This window comes from Phasianus colchicus, chromosome 26, assembly GCF_987193195.1.
Source record: "Phasianus colchicus chromosome 26, bPhaCol1.hap1.1, whole genome shotgun sequence".
Lineage (NCBI taxonomy): Eukaryota > Metazoa > Chordata > Aves > Galliformes > Phasianidae > Phasianus > Phasianus colchicus.
Genome location: NC_143461.1, coordinates 1,061,964 through 1,078,431, shown reverse-complemented (window position 1 = coordinate 1,078,431; position 16,468 = coordinate 1,061,964). Strand labels below are relative to the sequence as shown.

The 16,468-nt window shown below is 49.2% G+C and overlaps 4 pseudogenes; 2 read left to right on the top strand and 2 right to left on the bottom strand.

Moving 5' to 3' along the window:
* Positions 1–340: 340 nt before the first annotated feature.
* LOC149914885 (T cell receptor alpha variable 1-2 pseudogene) lies at positions 341–1,518 on the top strand (annotated as a pseudogene).
* A 3,606-nt stretch (positions 1,519–5,124) lies between these two features.
* LOC149914884 (feather keratin Cos1-1/Cos1-3/Cos2-1 pseudogene) lies at positions 5,125–5,445 on the bottom strand (annotated as a pseudogene).
* Positions 5,446–10,310: 4,865 nt separating this feature from the next.
* Positions 10,311–11,073, top strand: LOC149914883 (uncharacterized; annotated as a pseudogene).
* Positions 11,074–11,736: 663 nt separating this feature from the next.
* On the bottom strand, positions 11,737–12,042 carry LOC116241665 (feather keratin Cos1-1/Cos1-3/Cos2-1 pseudogene; annotated as a pseudogene).
* Positions 12,043–16,468: the final 4,426 nt, after the last annotated feature.

The following is a 16,468-nucleotide window of genomic DNA, read 5'->3' as shown; positions in this document are numbered from 1 at the left end:
AGAGAAACCAGGCTCCAGGCAGGGGTATTGGATGTGCTGAGGGTCTGTGCTCACACTGATGGGCTGTGTGACTGTGGGAGTGCTTGTTAAGTTAGTGGGTGAAGGTGTGTGCTTCCACTGGGGAACTGCAGTCCTGATTAGGCAGAGAGGAGGAACAGGGCTTGGCTCTGAGCTTAGGGCTTATAAGAGAAATGGTGTTGTTACCTGTGGGTGTTGCTATGGCAGTGAGTGCCCTGCCTGTGGAGCCAGCAGAGTCATTTCCTGCAGCTCTGTCATCTTGGGGCTGGGAGGTGGTTTTCTGCCTCTTTCTCACTCAGCAAACAGGAGGCTGGGTCTCAGCATGCACCGCAGCTCTCTCATCCTCACTGCCTTCCTGGGACAACTGCTGGGTAAGTGCTGGCTTTTAATCAAGGCATCCATCTTCTCCTCATGAAGCGCTCACCAACCTCACTGAATAACAATAACAGCTCCTGAATAACAATAGACCTTGGGCAAATACTGACTGACTGTTGTGGTGTTGCACCAGTTCTCTCAAGATACTGCTGCCATTGGAAATGACAAGGGAAGATGGAGAAGATGGACCTCAGGACCCTCTCCTGCTTTTCTCTGCCTTTCTCTCTGTCCCTCTCTAACTTTCTCTTCTGACCCACCTGCTGCCACCCCCAGAGATGGCAGCCATCCCTGCAGTCCCACATTTCAGCCTTTCCAACAGAAAGAAGCAGATCCTGTCAAAGTCACAATACGGATATTAAACACCTCATCCCATCAGCATTAAGGGCTGATGAACATGCCATGGTTTTCAGTGTTCTCCTGGTTGTCAGCACAGCCAGAGAACACATTTGTCACCCCCCAACTCAGCTTTGTGTATACTCTGTATTGAGCCCTCCAAGATGACAGGGATGGAGAAGCAGGATGCATCTTTTCCCAATAGCTCCATGGGTCCCTCACCCTGCACAGCCATGACAGGCTGCTCCCTGTTCCTCTCAGCAGGGGCACAGAACAGGATTTCCTCTGGCCTACAAGCACAGACCTCTTCCAAAACCACCTTCCTATGCACAGGCTGCAACACCTTTCTGCTGGACAAAGGACAGGGAAACTTCTCTCCCGCTGTTTTGTGTCCACTCCGTGTTGGCAGCCTGGAACCTTCCCTGCAGAGCTGCTCACCTTTGCTTTCTTCTTCCAGATGCCGTGGGGCAGACCATTGTCAGCCAGCAAGAAGGACAGGTCACAGTGGAGGAGAGAAACACCTTCCAGACCACCTGCACATACCAGACATCTTACTTGAATGGCTTGTTTTGGTACCAGCAGAAGAAAGGCCAAGCCCCCCAGCTGGTCACATACCAGGCAGCAGCAGGCTCCAAGCACAACGGCCGTTTCACCACGGGGCTGAACACCACCGGGAAAAACAGCCTCCTGCAGCTGGCAGAAGTCCAGCTGTCTGACAGCGCCTTGTACCTCTGTGCTGTGCAGGACACCCTGGTGCAGGGAGCTTCCTCGGCCGTGCAACAGCCCCAGTGAGGGAGGGGCTGTGTCTGTTGGAGGCGGAGCTCTGGGGAAGGGGCCCTCAGCTCTCCCCTGGCAGCGCTGCTTCCCCTGTGTGCACAGAGATCTGCAGGTCAGCATCCTCTTCCAGAAGAGACCGATGTCTGTGGCTTGGGAGGAATGAAAAGTGATGAAAGGGACCCTGACCGGGAACTCCTCTCCATGTGCACTCCTGGACAACCCAGTTTTTCAATGGTCTGTGCAGAGAACACATGCTGCACTGTGATTTGTGTGCTCTGCTGTGCCCTGAGGGCATTAAGCAGGTGGTCTGAAACTCCCCTGAGCTTTGCAGTCCCATGCAGATTGCTTCTTTGTTCTCTGACACTTGCCCAAAGTCCCTGCTGTGTGGGCCTTCCCAGAGTGGCTCTTTCCAGAGAATGCAATCTTGCTGTAACACTGCTTCAGTAAGCACTTCCTTCCCTAAGCTCCATGTGGAAATCTCTGAGTTGGGAGGAGCAATGGAGATGAGGCATGGTTTTCTAGTAGTAATTCTTCCACATGAATGCTTTCCATATGATGAAAGACTGCCATGAGTCCTCACATTATCATGTGCAGTCCAGGGCTGCCCTTCATTCCTAGCAACTTGAGACCACCATGAAAAGGATCGTGTGGAGACTGGGATGCGAGTAACATTAGTGACTCTGAAGAGGGAAATGAGTTTTCTTCCACAGGGAGCTGCTGTGTGGGCAGCACCAGAGCTGCCAAAAATCTGTGCACATCACCCCTGGTGAAGACTCAGAAGGACATCCATCTGTTGGTCCCATATCACTCAGGTTGGCTATGGGGAAATTCTACACCCAGAAGAAAGGAATACAAGGGAAAGAGAGGAACGCATAGAAAATGGGGACTTAGCATTGAGCGTGGTGGGCACTTTCTGCCATCGTACTGTCTGGAAATGCAGGAGAGATCAAAACACCCAGAGGTGATGGAGACGCCATCACAGCTGAGGATGCTGTCAATTGCTGTGGAGGTGGAGGATCCCACAGTAATGTTCTGCAGCTAAGAGCTGAGGATTTGACCAAGCAGGGCAATCATGGGAAAGATTTGAATGATGCCAGTATGGTTTTTACCATGCCTGACACTTGCAAGGTTACTTGCAGCTGTTGTCTGGTGAGCTTGTACCATAGGATGGGCATGGCCATCATTGTTCATAGCAGGGCATGTCACAGAGAGGTAAGAAGGTTTCTTGGCTTCATCCAGACAGGACTTTTTTTTTTTTTAATATATTGGCCCTGCACTGCTCTAGGCTCAGGGGTGGCAGACACAGAAGAGACCATTCTTTGTAGCACATGTAATGAATGGAAAACATCCCAGCTAATGATATGGTGGCTGTGTGGCTGTTTCCACTTACACTGCCTTTTCATGCTCTGGATTTTGTTGCAGCCCTTCCCCCAGGGACTCTTCTTATGAGGACTGGGAAGCCCCAGGATTTCTAGGCCAGGTATGAGACAGAAGAGAAAAAGTCAGGAACAAGAAAAATTCTATACTTCAGAGACTGTAATTTGTAGCTCCCTTCCAGGAGGACTCATGAGGTAAGGAATGGCTGAATGAATGCCTGGAGAAGGATGGACAAATCTGTCTAAACCGGTGTCTGTGGAAGAAGTGACTGATAGCAGATCCAATCCTCATCCTGCACAGTGCTCTGCTTTTCATGATAGTTTCCTTCTCGTGCATCACCTCCACTGTTCTCCCTGTTCCCTCTAATGTCACTCACCAGAAGGCCTTCTTTGCCTGTCCCTCCCATATCAACTTTTTTCCCTCTGTCAGAAGCCAAGGCTGGATCCAATCAAAGCCTACCTGAAAGTTCCATCCCTTGACTGCACTGGACCTTCAAGGATCCTGGTATGGCAGGAGATGATCACAGAATCACAGAATTGCCAGGGTTGGAAGGGACCTCAAGGATCATGAATCTCTGCTGCAGGTGTACATTTCTACAGCTTGACCTTCTTCTCAGGGAGGTTGTGGATGCCCCGTCCCTGGAGGTGTTCAAAACCAGATTGGATGTGGCCCTGGGCAGTCTGGTCTAGCATTAGGTGGAATGGTTGGTGGCTCTGCATGTGGCAGGGGGGTTGGAGATTCATGATCCTTGAGGTCCCTTCCAACCCTTGCAATTCTGTGATTCTGTGATTCTGCATGAGTCTGCAGGGTGAAGAGATACTGCATGCAGCACAAGGGCTATTTGAGCCCCAGGGCTCAGGGAATATGAAAGGATCTTGATGCCTGGAAAAGATATTCCAGTTTGAGTCCTGTGTTTGGGCTTGTGATTGTCCTGCATGACTGGGGGGAGTTCGAAGATCCCACTGAGCACAGAAACATGTCACAATCTCACTGTCATGTTCCAATGGAAATGGGGATATCTGCTCTCACACGGAGTCTTCAGTGGAGAAGGGTTGAAGGGTTGGGGCACTTTGAATGTTTTCTATTTCCTGAGCCTGAGGAGAACAGTTCCATGCTTGGGGAAGACATGGCACGACCAAGAAGCTGTGAGTATCCTGGTCCTTGCTGCACCCATGGGAGTGTTGGGCTGAGAGGGACTGGGGGCTCCAATGTGTGGCCTTCTGTAGCAGGTATCATAATGCCCTGAGGAAGCCCTTCAGGCAAATTTATGTCAGCACAGGAGCTCTATAATGGCTGCTAGGACCACACAAGGAAGCTGTACCCTCAGTGAAGGGCGAGTGGAAGGGATGGGAAAGTGGAATAGAGACAGATGGCCATCCTCAAGAAAGCTATGCCTTACCAGTTCTTGAAGGCCTTTGAGAACACCTTTCTCTGAGTCTCCTTCCCCAGTACTGCTCCTCCCAAAACCAGTGGAATAGATTTCCCCAGAGTGTGTGGGACTTCTGTCTTCACTGGGACTCCCCAATGCATAGAGATCCTCTCTTGAGGATGTCATTTGTGGAGATCTCCATTCACTTGACATGATCAAGGTTCAAGGAGACCTGTGTAAGAAAAACAGAGCAAGGCAGGGACTGATTGTCATTGGTGGTGGAGGAACATTTATCACTGTCTTCGTCTCCTTCAAGAGAATGTGTTTGGAAGCTGAATGCCAGCACTGTACAATGACCTACAATGATCAGAGGAGTAGGGGAATCTCCCCAGCTTGTTGTCACCAAAGAAATCCCTTTCTCCCTTGGCCATCTCTACAGTGATGGAAAAAAGAACACAAGTACAGAAAAAAACACTAAGGGATGCAGAAAGTGTTTAATGAGTATGAGGAGAGAAATCATGTCATTGCAAGCAGAGCACCAGAATCAGACAAGAATCCGTTCCCCTTTCCTATTGCAGCATGGCCCAGAGCACTACATCTCAGCACAGAGTTTTAGAGAGATGAGCGTTTCATGCAGAGCTCATTTTGGGGGGCTAATAACAAACACGTCAAGAGGGAAAGGACAATAATGATACTAGATAGAAAGAGTGAGTGAAAGAGAGTATCGGTAGACTTTCTCCATGTTGTCAGAGACTCCAGGCTTGCTGTACCCATCCATTTTGCAGGGCAAAACCAGCACCACAACATTTGCTCTTCTGTCCAATGCCACGTTCAGCATTCCTGGGGGTCCTTGCCTGGGTCAGCATGCAGCACATTTAGCAGGGGGGGCACCTTCTGCCACAGTAGCGGTTGGAAATGCAGGAGAGGTCCAAGCCCCCCGAGGTGATGGGCACGCCCTCAGAGCTGAGGATGCTGCCAACAGCAGCAGAGGTGGAGGATCCAACGGCGGTGTTCTGCGGGAAGGAGCTGAGGATGGGTCCGGGCAGGGTCACCACCACGGGAGAGGGCTGGATGACAATGGTGGAGTTCTGGCACTGCCTGACACAGGGCTCATTGCAGCTGCTGGCCAGAGGGGTCGGGCCGCAGGGCCGGCATGGCTGGCACTGGTCACAGCAGGACATGTCTCAGGAATGGAGGTGCACCTGTACGGGGAGAGCAGGCAGGAAGCAGGACATGGGGATGCATGAGGAGCAGCCTAGCATCACACTACTAGGGAATCAATGCACGTACAGTGCTGGCAGTTGAAAACAGTTCAGGGATGTCCAAGGGATTCTTGGTCTCATCCTGACAGAGCCCAGTGAAAGACACTGGGACCTATGCAGCTACTGCCTAGATACTACCTGAAAAGTTACCTCCTTACAGGCCCTCCTCCTTCCATGACAAACATTCTCCCCATTTCCCTCTCTCACGATAAGCAGAGCCAGGCATGGAACACAGCTAATAGCAGCTGAGAGTTCTGCTGAGCTCAGAACTCTGTTTGGAGAAGGAAGAAAACAAGAATGGGCTTCACACTCACCTGGTTCCCCAGAAGAAGAAGGCGAGAGAAGTGGATGAGAGAGCAAGGGGCTGAGTTGGCTTTTATAATGGGCCCAAACTGCCCCATTTTCAGAGGCATCCCTAGAAGCAGTGATTATTTTGTGACAAGCTCCTCTTGAATGCAAAATATTCCAGCTAATGGTACGGGCTATGTGTTGGTTTCCTGTACTGCTATTTTTCACATCCTGATTTATGTCCCTCATATGGCTCACCAATGGCATTTGTTGAGTGGCAGGAAGGAAAACCCAAGTGTTTAGAGGCAGCACACATCAGTGTGGGCAGAACACTCAGTTCACATACTGGAAGAATCCAGCAAAGGCAAATGATAACAGCATGCTTAGTAGGCCATCAGTGTGAAATAACTAGAGCTTGTGTGCTGGGTTTATGCAAGTGCCTGTGGGTATAGAGGTTTGCAGGATTCCACGCATGTATGCATAAGCATGAGCAGGTGAGTGTTTGTGAGACTTGTGTGTCCCACATAACAACATGTGTTCTAGTCACATCAGAGGCACAATCTCCACTGCTTTTGCATGAGCTCCAGAGAGAAGCATTGACCAGAAGGGGCCTGAGCATGACTGAACAACCTCAGAGCAAACATGGCACCAAAATGCAAACTTCTGTATCTTCAGTCCTCTTTCTCAAAGCCTACAATGTTCACCCTCTAATACTGCAAAACTCAGGCTTCAACAAGGACTACCTCACACCAATTTGTATCCTGAGCTTAATTCCTCATCCTAGTATTGGGAATCTATGAGTGCAGTGACATTCACCCTCCCCCCCGGCTTCTCCCCGCCACCTCTCCAGGCCAGGACAGAACAGCTCTCTCCAAGACTAAGAAGGTTGAAAGGCTGGGGTTAGCTTAATGTACAGGGAGAAAGGCTGAGAAATCCTGCCCAGCTCGTGTGAAACCACTGATGAGTAGGCATGCTTCCATTGCATTCTCAGTGCTGTATAGGGCAGGACACACATCCCCCATAGTGAAACCAATGACAAGTATACTTCTGCAGCTCATAGTCCTGGTGGACTCATGCCACGGCTGAACACTTGGACAGTTGCAACATCAAACCAGAGGAACACGAGTCCTGGGGTTGCAGGGCCGTGGGAGAAAAGACTGATTTTGTGTCAATCTGGTGAAGCATCCTTTGGTCATCAGCCACCAGCACCTTCATGTCCCTCACTGGAATTTGAGTCTCAGTGCCCAGGACGTGCTCACACCTCAAAGACTGCTGCAATCCCCCAACAGTGTCAGGAGAAGGCTGTCCTTCTGTGAGGGTCCCTGGGAAGTACATAAAGATCCAGTGTGTTCCATCACTCACACCTTTGTCTCCCTGGTCCACGTTAGAGACAGCACAGCCAAGGACAGCCTCCTTCTGTTGGATGACTGTGGAGATACTGTTCCCAGACTGCTGTGTGGGGAGGCCTCAGGTATGGCTGACTCTCATGGCACAGTGCAATAGCAGGGTGTTCCCAGCCCAACCGTAAGTGGAAGTTACAGCAATCAGTTGGTACTATTCCATAATACACCAAAAATGAAGGCTATATTCATTTAGGAATTAATTGTAGAAGCACTTAGAAGTAGTATAAAGTCATTTTGAGGTAGCCTAGCAACAAGTTTAGACTGATAGAGATATGTTTAACAAACTTATCAATAACAGTATCTACCTCAATGTGTATTCAAAATATCACTCGAGAGTCAAAGGGATCCCAGAAGGGCAGTGTAGGTCAGACCATCATCAATGCGGTCATGTTAAGAAGCTGACCTTGGAGAAACTAACCTCAAAAGTACCTATAAACTGATCACAGAAGAGACCAACCACCCCCAAGAATGGGACATGAAGGAAATCACAGTAACGGACAGAGTCTCTTTACAAAGCTGATCTCCGTTATGGGCTGTGAATTATCACGGGGTTCAGGAGTCAATATCATAGCACTGCAGAGTTATCTCAATGTTTGATTGAATCTTCATCCTCTTTAAGGAAAAAAAAAGGGGGGAGAGGGGGAAGAAAGAAGCAAACAATAGAGGTAGGAGCATGCTCAGTGTTGGAAGTTTCTAAGAGAGAGGGTCTCCATTTGTGCAAAGTTCAAGTGCTTTTGCTATCACTGATGCATATATGGGCAGAGGACATCATTACCACTTCAGGTAACCAATAGGTTCTGTTAATCTGTATCTTGCTGCTAATAAAACTAGTGGAGAGGACAGTAGAGGAACTGGAAGGCACCTTCTAATATCAAGTTCAATTTTCTGACATTATTAGCTCTAACCACAAGGAAAAGCATATTAATGAAAGCATTGTCCAAGCGTCTCTCAGCACTGATTGGCATGGGGCATCGCCCATATCTCTAGGAAGATTACTCCAGTGTTTGACAACCTTCATGGTAAACTAATTTTTCCTATTGATACAAGGTGTAGCAATATTGTTAAGCATGGTAATGCTCCTTGATGGATACCCTGTAGTTCGTTTAAAGAACAGGAAGAATCTTGCCCTTGTACCAAGTAGATTAGAATGATATGCCTAACTCCTTGAATAAAGTAGAGAAGGGAAGTTCTACTTCAATTCAGCAAATATGGTGAATGCAGAGGGCTGTGGGACCACCACCACAAAAAGTCTGAACTTGTGTGATGAGGAGAAACCATATGGAATTGATTTTATGGGGAAGTATGGAATAACTCTGTACTGTATGGGAAAACTTTTGCATATGTAACATAAGTAGTGAATATAAGCTGAGCATCTTTTGTGCAACAAATGCATGACAGGTGGAACTCATCCCCCATGCATCCGGCACCAAAAATAAAGAATTTCTGCTTTCTAACACTCCAATTTGAGTCTTAGGGTGTTTCATGATTGAACAACTTACAGTATCATTACTATCTGGCCTAAACATCTCCTGGTGCAGTTTTGTCCCATTCCTCCACAGGTCCTGTCACCAGATAACAGGGAGAACAGATCGGCACCTCCCTCTCTGCTTTCCTTCCTAGGAAGCTGTAGAGAGCAATGAGGTCATCTCAAAGCTTTGTGTTCTCCAAACTGGACAACCCACATGTCCTCTGGCTCTCCTCGGAGGATAAGCACTCCACCCCCACTGTCAGCACTGCTGCCTTCCTCTGGCTGCTTTAAAAACATTAAAGAACTTCTTATCTTTTGGAGCCCAGAACTGTGATAGATATTCTGTTTGAGGACACACCAAGGCTAACTACGGTGAGCGAATGATATTTTTTGACCAGCAGCCTATGGAGTGTGAAGTGTATTCTAAAATTCAGTTGGACTTCTTTGCTGCCAGGGCACAGTGTTGGCTCTCTTTGAGCCTGATGTCAGCCAGCACACCCAGATCCCTTCAGGATGTCTGAGCTTCTCAGGTGCTCAGACGCACTTCAAGGGTGACCCCAGTCTAAGGCTAGAGCCTCAACACTACAAAGCAAGAAAGACATGATAGATGGTGGAGTCCATGGCAAACAGGCCATTGAGAGAGGCAGTCAGGATGGTTGAGGCTGGAAGATGGTGATATCCAGAACAAGAGAAACACTCTTGCTTTAGTCACAGACATGCACGTCCAGAAGAGACACAGCCCTCTGGACACTGGGGAGAAGGTACTAGGTCCATTACGAGAGGTCATCAGAAGTGACTGAACTCAAGCTTTATGACTGGAGGAAGGAGAAAAGTAGTTTGAGACTTAAAGGACACACATCCCTTTGACAGTGAATTCTCCAATTTGCTGATGTCTTGGCTGTTTGATTTCCTTGGAAAGGAATGGCAAGTCCAATCCCTTACAACTCTTCCACACAATTCTGCTTCCCGACAGCGGTGACTTTAGCCATCCCAATAAATGCTGGATGAGCAGTATGGCTGGACAGCAAGAATTCTGGAGATTTCAGAATTTGAAATGGGGCAGTCTAAGTGTGAGCAACCCTGAGACACTGCTGCCCATGCAGGGATATAGTCAGGAACCACAGGTCAGCCTGGGATGAAAACTTGCTGGGAAGAACTGTGAGAAAAACATCCTTAACTCTCCTGTGGCAGCAAAAAGGAAGCTAAGGAAATTGTATGTCCACTGGACCATGAGATGCCAGAAAAAGTGAGATGTAAATGTGTAATATAATGAATGCTTCTTTTTCATCCATTTCCATGACATTCTTTTAGACAGACCTACATGGCCCCTGAGCTTCATTCACGGAATTCATGGGAGTGAAGAATCAGTCTGTATAAAAGCAGAAAACCTAATGGAGAACTTAATCCAGCTGGACATACTTGTGCCCTTGAGATGCATCCAAGGGTGTTTGATCAGGTGACATCGTTGTGATGTCAGTCTGTAATCCCTCAGGAGTCATGACAGTTGAGGAATGTTGGTCATAGCTAGGAAAGAACAACAGGCATCAAAAACACTTAGCAGGACTGAGAAAGGGAACTTAGGGAACTACTGACCAACTGTACTCCACTGACAACTTCCACAACGATATATTTTGGAGCAAATGTCTTTAGATGCTGTTACGAGACATGCAGCAGGCCCTCCGGGCGGAGCTGTCGGCGGCGGCGGAGAGGAGGCGCCGCGGGCGGAGCAGAGCCGGGGCTGGCGGGGGCAACGCGGCGCGGCGCGGGCGGCGGAGCGGCGGGATGCGGCAGTGCCGGGCCACGGGGCTCCTGGGTGCGCAGGGCTGCCGCCCGCGGGGACAAACTGTGGGGGCAGCGGGAAACTGGGGACGGGCTCGCCTCGGTCCGACTTCATTCCGTCCTCGTGAAACTTTCACGAAATTTCTGTGAGAGAAAATGGAATTTTTGAGTTTGCTGCTTCTTTTCTTCTCGGTGCTGGCTGTGAGCAGAGCTCAGGTGCAGCAAGATCCGTCGGCAGAGACCAGCGAGGGCACCGGCATCAACATCACCTGCTCACACCCCAATATACGCTCCAACGAGTTCATCTACTGGTACCGCCAGCTCCCGGGCCAAGGACCCACATTTCTCGTCAGCGCCGTTAAAGGTTCCAAGGAGATGTTGGAACCGGAGGGGCGGCTGTGGGTGTCGGCAGACCGCCGCTCCAGCGCCCTGTGGCTCGCCCGGCCCCGGCTCGGCGACGCGGCCGTGTATTACTGCGCCGTGGGCACACGGGAAGCGAAGCCGGGGCTGCGGCCGGGCACGAACTGCTTTGGGCGGGGCGGGGGCACAGTGCCGTCCGGGCCCGCAGGGGGCGCTGCCTGCATGGCCGCCAAACTCCATCCTGACCTGGGTGCACCTCCCTGAGTTCTCGACAGAAACGAGCACGGCACACGCAGCACTGATGCATGAGGCCAATGTCAATCAGACACACCTATATCCGAGGTGATAAAAATGGCATAAATGACAATACAAGCTCTGTTGTTCGCCACGGAGACTTCCACACAATTCTATGATGTCTGCTATCCTTGATTGCTTCCCCGATGCCACACTGATGAGAACAGGAGGTGACCTGTTCTACGAGACAGCAGTGTGGCTTATACCCACGCCATTCCACACAATTGTATCTTTTTCCATAAGATGAGCAGTGGTGGTGTTCTCCCTTTACATTACCACTGGTTTTTACTGTGGGCAGAATCATTGCACGGCAAAGGCTGACTGTCCCCTGTTCTGCCATAGCAGAGACCTTCTGCTGCAACGGACAGTGCCCAAGAGAGCAGCCTCTGCTGAGAGTCACAACCTCCCATTCTTCTGCAATGGAGAAGCGTCTCCACAGGTTAGGCAGAGGAAACAAGAAGAGACATGAGCCATGTTTTCAGAAAGTTCAGGATTGCCACTTGCTTTCAGCATTTCCTGGAGTATCCGAGTAGGGTCAGGAATTCTGAAAGCAGTGGCTTAAACATGTCTTCCTGATCCAGCACCATGTTCGTGGTTCATGGACAAATTTCTCCAGGACCACAGCCAGGAGTTTTAGCATGGCAGGTACCTTCTGCCACAGTAACGGCTGCCCAAGCCGGACAAGTCCAAGCCCCCCGACGTGATGGGCACGCCCTCAGAGCTGAGGATGCTGCCAACAGCAGCGGAGGTGGAGGAGCCCACGACGGTGTTCTGCGGGAAGGAGCTGAGGATGGGTCCGGGCAGGGTCACCACCACGGGAGAGGGCTCAAGGACAACGTTGGCGTTCTGGCACTGCCTGACACAGGGCTCGTTGCAGCTGCTGGCCAGAGGGGTCGGGCCGCAGGGCTGGCATGGCACACACTGGGAGTAGCAGGACATGTCTTGGGACTGGAGGTACACCTGGGAAAGACGGATAGAATGACGAAGAGAACAAGGGTACTTGAGGGACAGCCTGGATAGCCTCTCACAAAGGAGACACGGCAACTACTCAGGATGGAGGAAAAGGCTGAGAGAGGAGGTCAGATCCTTTCATAATGCCAGGACCCTACTGTGAGTTGTCTGACACAGAGAGATCCTCTTTGAATGCACAAATGTAAAGCCATGTAAGCAGTGTCACAAGCACTCTCTGAGCAGACCTTATCTCATCCATGGTCTCCCATAGCATGGAGATCCACTATCTGATAACAATTCTATTGAGGCATGAGGAGGAGAGAGGGCCATAATTTTCTGACTAGCTACCCTTGATTGCAAGCTATCCCTTCTCATTAGATGGGCTGGTTTTTGGTTTCCCCCAGTGCCACCTTTGCGTTTCCAGACTTATAGTGTGCCCATTCTCTAATGAAGGATTCTTTGAAGTGCTGTGATTAAATGCTCACAGGTTCATAGGGCAGAACTGCACTGGTGAGGCCGATGCCCCAGCTCAAGTAGTGATCAGGTCTGGAGGAGGCAAGAGAAGTCAGCCTGGTTCAGTGCAGTGGGGCTGTCATGGTTTCATGATTTTTGTAATCGGTACTCCACATCATAAAATCCAGTAGTGCACTGGGAGTTAAAGAGTTAATCCTTGAATTCCATGGATTGTTGATAGTTCTGTTACCTGTCTCAGAAGAGAAGAATGAACTACAGTTCCCAGAGGACATCACTGTTCCATTTCGTTTTTCTGGTGAGAAGATAAAACTGCCTCGGTGTTACAGGACTGTTTCTTTTTTGATGCATCAGAGAGGAGTGCAAAAAGTCCAAAGTCAGTCAGTCCAGACTCTTCTTAGGTCTAAATAAAAGAAATCTTTGAGGAAAGGGGATTGTAAACAGAATTGATGTTAAAAGTAAGTGGAAGAGAGTAATGCTAGACACAGGACATGATGCAAGAGAGAAACACTTCCTCTCAACTGCAACCATCCAAACCATTGCTTCTTCACTGAGTGCACCATCTACCAAATCCAAATTTCTCCATCTCTCCAGAGGATGAAAGTGCCCCTTCATGTCCTCACATTATCCTCTGCCAACAAAGATTGCCTTTCTTCCTTGGCAACATGAGACTAACACAGAAAGGATCAGGTGGAGGCAGAGACAGTGAGCAGAGCACAGGGACGTATGAGGAGTCCATGAAACTCCCAGGAGCACTCCAATGAGCCATTTTGGGTGGCTGGTAGAATCACAGGATCACTTAACTGTAGCAATGGGAAGGGACATCTGGACATCATCCAGTCCAACTGCCATGCTAAAGCACATTCCCTAGATGAGGTCAAACCAGAAGGCATCCAGGTGGGTTTTCAGTATCTGCCGAGAAGGAGACTCCAAAATCTCTTTGGGCAGCTAATTCCAGTGCTCTGCTCTTTCACACTCCAAGTGAATAAATTCTTTCCTGTGTTCAGATGGATATTCCTGTGTACAAGTTGGTGCCTGTTCCCACACTGGGCACTACTGAAAAGATCCTGGGCCATCCTCGTGACACCTGCCCTTTCAATATTAATAAGCACTGTTATGATCCCCTCTTAGACTTCTCCACACTAAACAATTGCTGCAGTCTCAGAAATTCATCCAAAGGAAGATGCTTATGGCTGTATAGAAATGAAGAAAGGGGTAAAAGACTGTCTTCATTTTATGCAGGTGTGATGTGAAAAGGCTGGCCAGATGCAACAAGGCTGCTGTCTCTTTCTCATGGAAAATCCATCTCAGCCAAGCGCAACACAGGCAAGATCAGAAAAGGATGTGGGAGAAGGACTTCAGACATACATAGTTTCCAGGAAGAATTAGGTGAGAAATGCTGAGCAGAGGGTGAATGAATCGAGCTGCCTTTAATGGAGACCCTGCACTGCCCCAGGCCCAGGCATAGCCTCATGGAAGTGACAGTTTTCTGTGGTGCTTGTGATGAATGGAAAACAGCCAATGACATGAGCTGTGTGGCTGCTTCCCTTCATGCTGTTTGTTCATTTCCTGGCTTATGCCACACCCATTCCCTCATAGAGGCTCCTTCTGAGTGCTGGAATTGAGAGGCCCCAGTACATCTGGGCCAGGAATGAGTCAGTGATGGCAGAGGACTCAACCCAAGTGCTGAGATGGATTCAGCTCAGGCAAGTGATGCTGGCCTGGGGCTACCCTGCATGCACATTGGACATGTCTTCCTCTTTCCCACCATCCCAATTCACTCCAGTGATCTCAAGTGTTTGGATGCCAAGGCAGGTGGGCTGGACTGCTGGGTTTCTGATCTCTTCCTCATCAAGTTCCCCTCTGGATAATTCGCGTAACCACCTGGGGCTTCTCTCATTGGGCCATCCCTGCACATCTGTAAACACTGCTGAAGAGTGCTATAGCTAGGACATCCCTACCTGCAACACTGTCCAAATCCATGCCTTCCATTGTCCCCCAAATGCAACCTCACCTCCCAGCAGCAGCCTTTCCGCACTGTTGAGGCTTGGCTGAAATGCAGGAGCTCTGATTGCAAGTGCACATAGTCTGAGGAATGCAGGGGAATTCCAGTATCAATTTACATCTCCCCGCAGGAGAGTCACACACTTGAAAATCTTTTCCTCAAAAAACATGCCTGGACAAAATGGTTTGGCAGTTGCCAGATTTAACCTTTCCTTTGGATACATTAGATGTACTCGTTTCTCTTATCCTGAGACAATCACTGCTACGTCCAGTTACATTTTTGCCACTGCTGATGGATTTAGTAGAAGCCACCCTTCTTCCACAGAAGCAGGGAAGGATACAGTAAAGGATGCAACACATGTTTAATGTGTCTGAAGACGGAGATAAAATCATGCCAAGAGTGAACACCGAGGGTGGGGAGCAGCAGGAGCAGACAAGAATCATTCCTACAGCAGCGATGCCACAGGGATCTCATTTTGAGGCTAAGAATGGTAGAGAGGCAAGCAGGTCACTTGAGGCTGGTTTTGAGGGGTACAAACAGAGATCTCTGAGGGGAAAAGACAACAATAATAGCTTCTGAGAAACTCCACTTGAATGCGAAACATTGCAGATGCAGACAGCATGCTGTTTTTCCATGCTGTTCATTTCCAGCTTTAAGCTATGTTCAGTCTTTGCTGAAGGCACTCTGTGTGACTGAGAGACTCAAGCATTTACAGGCAATACACATCTGCTCTTGCGCTGGGAGAGTCCCACAAAGGCAAATGACATCATGCTGAGTCACTCCTTAAGGGCTCCTTGCAGCCATTCTGGCAAGGAGTGGCCCAGCTCCTGGGTGTGACCTTATCCCACCTCACGCTGCTCTCTGGAAAATTCTGCTGGCCTCTTTTGATTTCCCCTGTTTTGCCCCAGGGATGAGAGTATGGGAGCAGAAGTAGTTCACGATCCTTTCCAGATCCCCAAAGAAAGGCACGTCGATAAAGTGTGAAATTAAGTGTTGGATTTATTAAGACAGTGGGAAGAGTTCTAGAGACAACAAATACATCCCACCTCCCTTCTGGTTCTGGGAACCCCATCTTTCTTCAGTATCAGACAGAATCAGGGGATTTACCCAAGCCACACTGTGCAGAACCATTCCATAGGCAGCTCTAAATTCCGTTTCTGAGATTATACCTTCCAGCACACGGAGCACAGCTGGGCATGGTGCATTCCAACTGATTCCATTACTGCAGTTCCACGGGGATAAGGGAAGGTCTTCTCATTTCCTAAATGCAAGGCCCAACAGAGAAGGTTTGTCTAGCCAAGGATGCAGGGAGCAACACATCAGCTGTATGCCATTCACAGCAATCACAGCCATCTTCAGAAGGCAGAAGAACGAGGATCCAGGGAACAACATGTCAACAGTATTTCCTTTGCTCCTTCCTACCATGTTTCAGAGGATATATTTTCAGATGCCACTGTTAAACCTACTAAGGACAACGCAGTGATTAGCAACAGCCAGCCTGCTTATACACAGGGCAAATCATGCCTGAGCAACCTCACTGCATCCTGCATAAGACTGAAAAACTGAGGACAGAGCATGTTATGTGCTTAGATTTTGGTGGGACTCTTTGCCTGCCTGTTGCTGTCGTCCCTTCACAACCAAATGGGTGAGTTATGGCAAGGGTAAGTGTACAGTGATGTAGGTGGAAAACTAGATGATCTGCTGGACTCTAACTGTTGTGGCTGCTATTCAGAGTACAGCTGGGAACAGGAATTTGTTAAGGGTTCTCCCAGGGAGAGACCCAGGAGTTTATAACTTCCTGTTGATGCTCTCCATGACTGGACAAGATGCACTATAAGCATGTGTGTGGAGGACCCCTGATTGGGAAGAGCCGTCAGGATTTCATGAAACAGGATGAAAGAAAAGGGGAGCCAATCAAGAAGCATACACAGACCGACC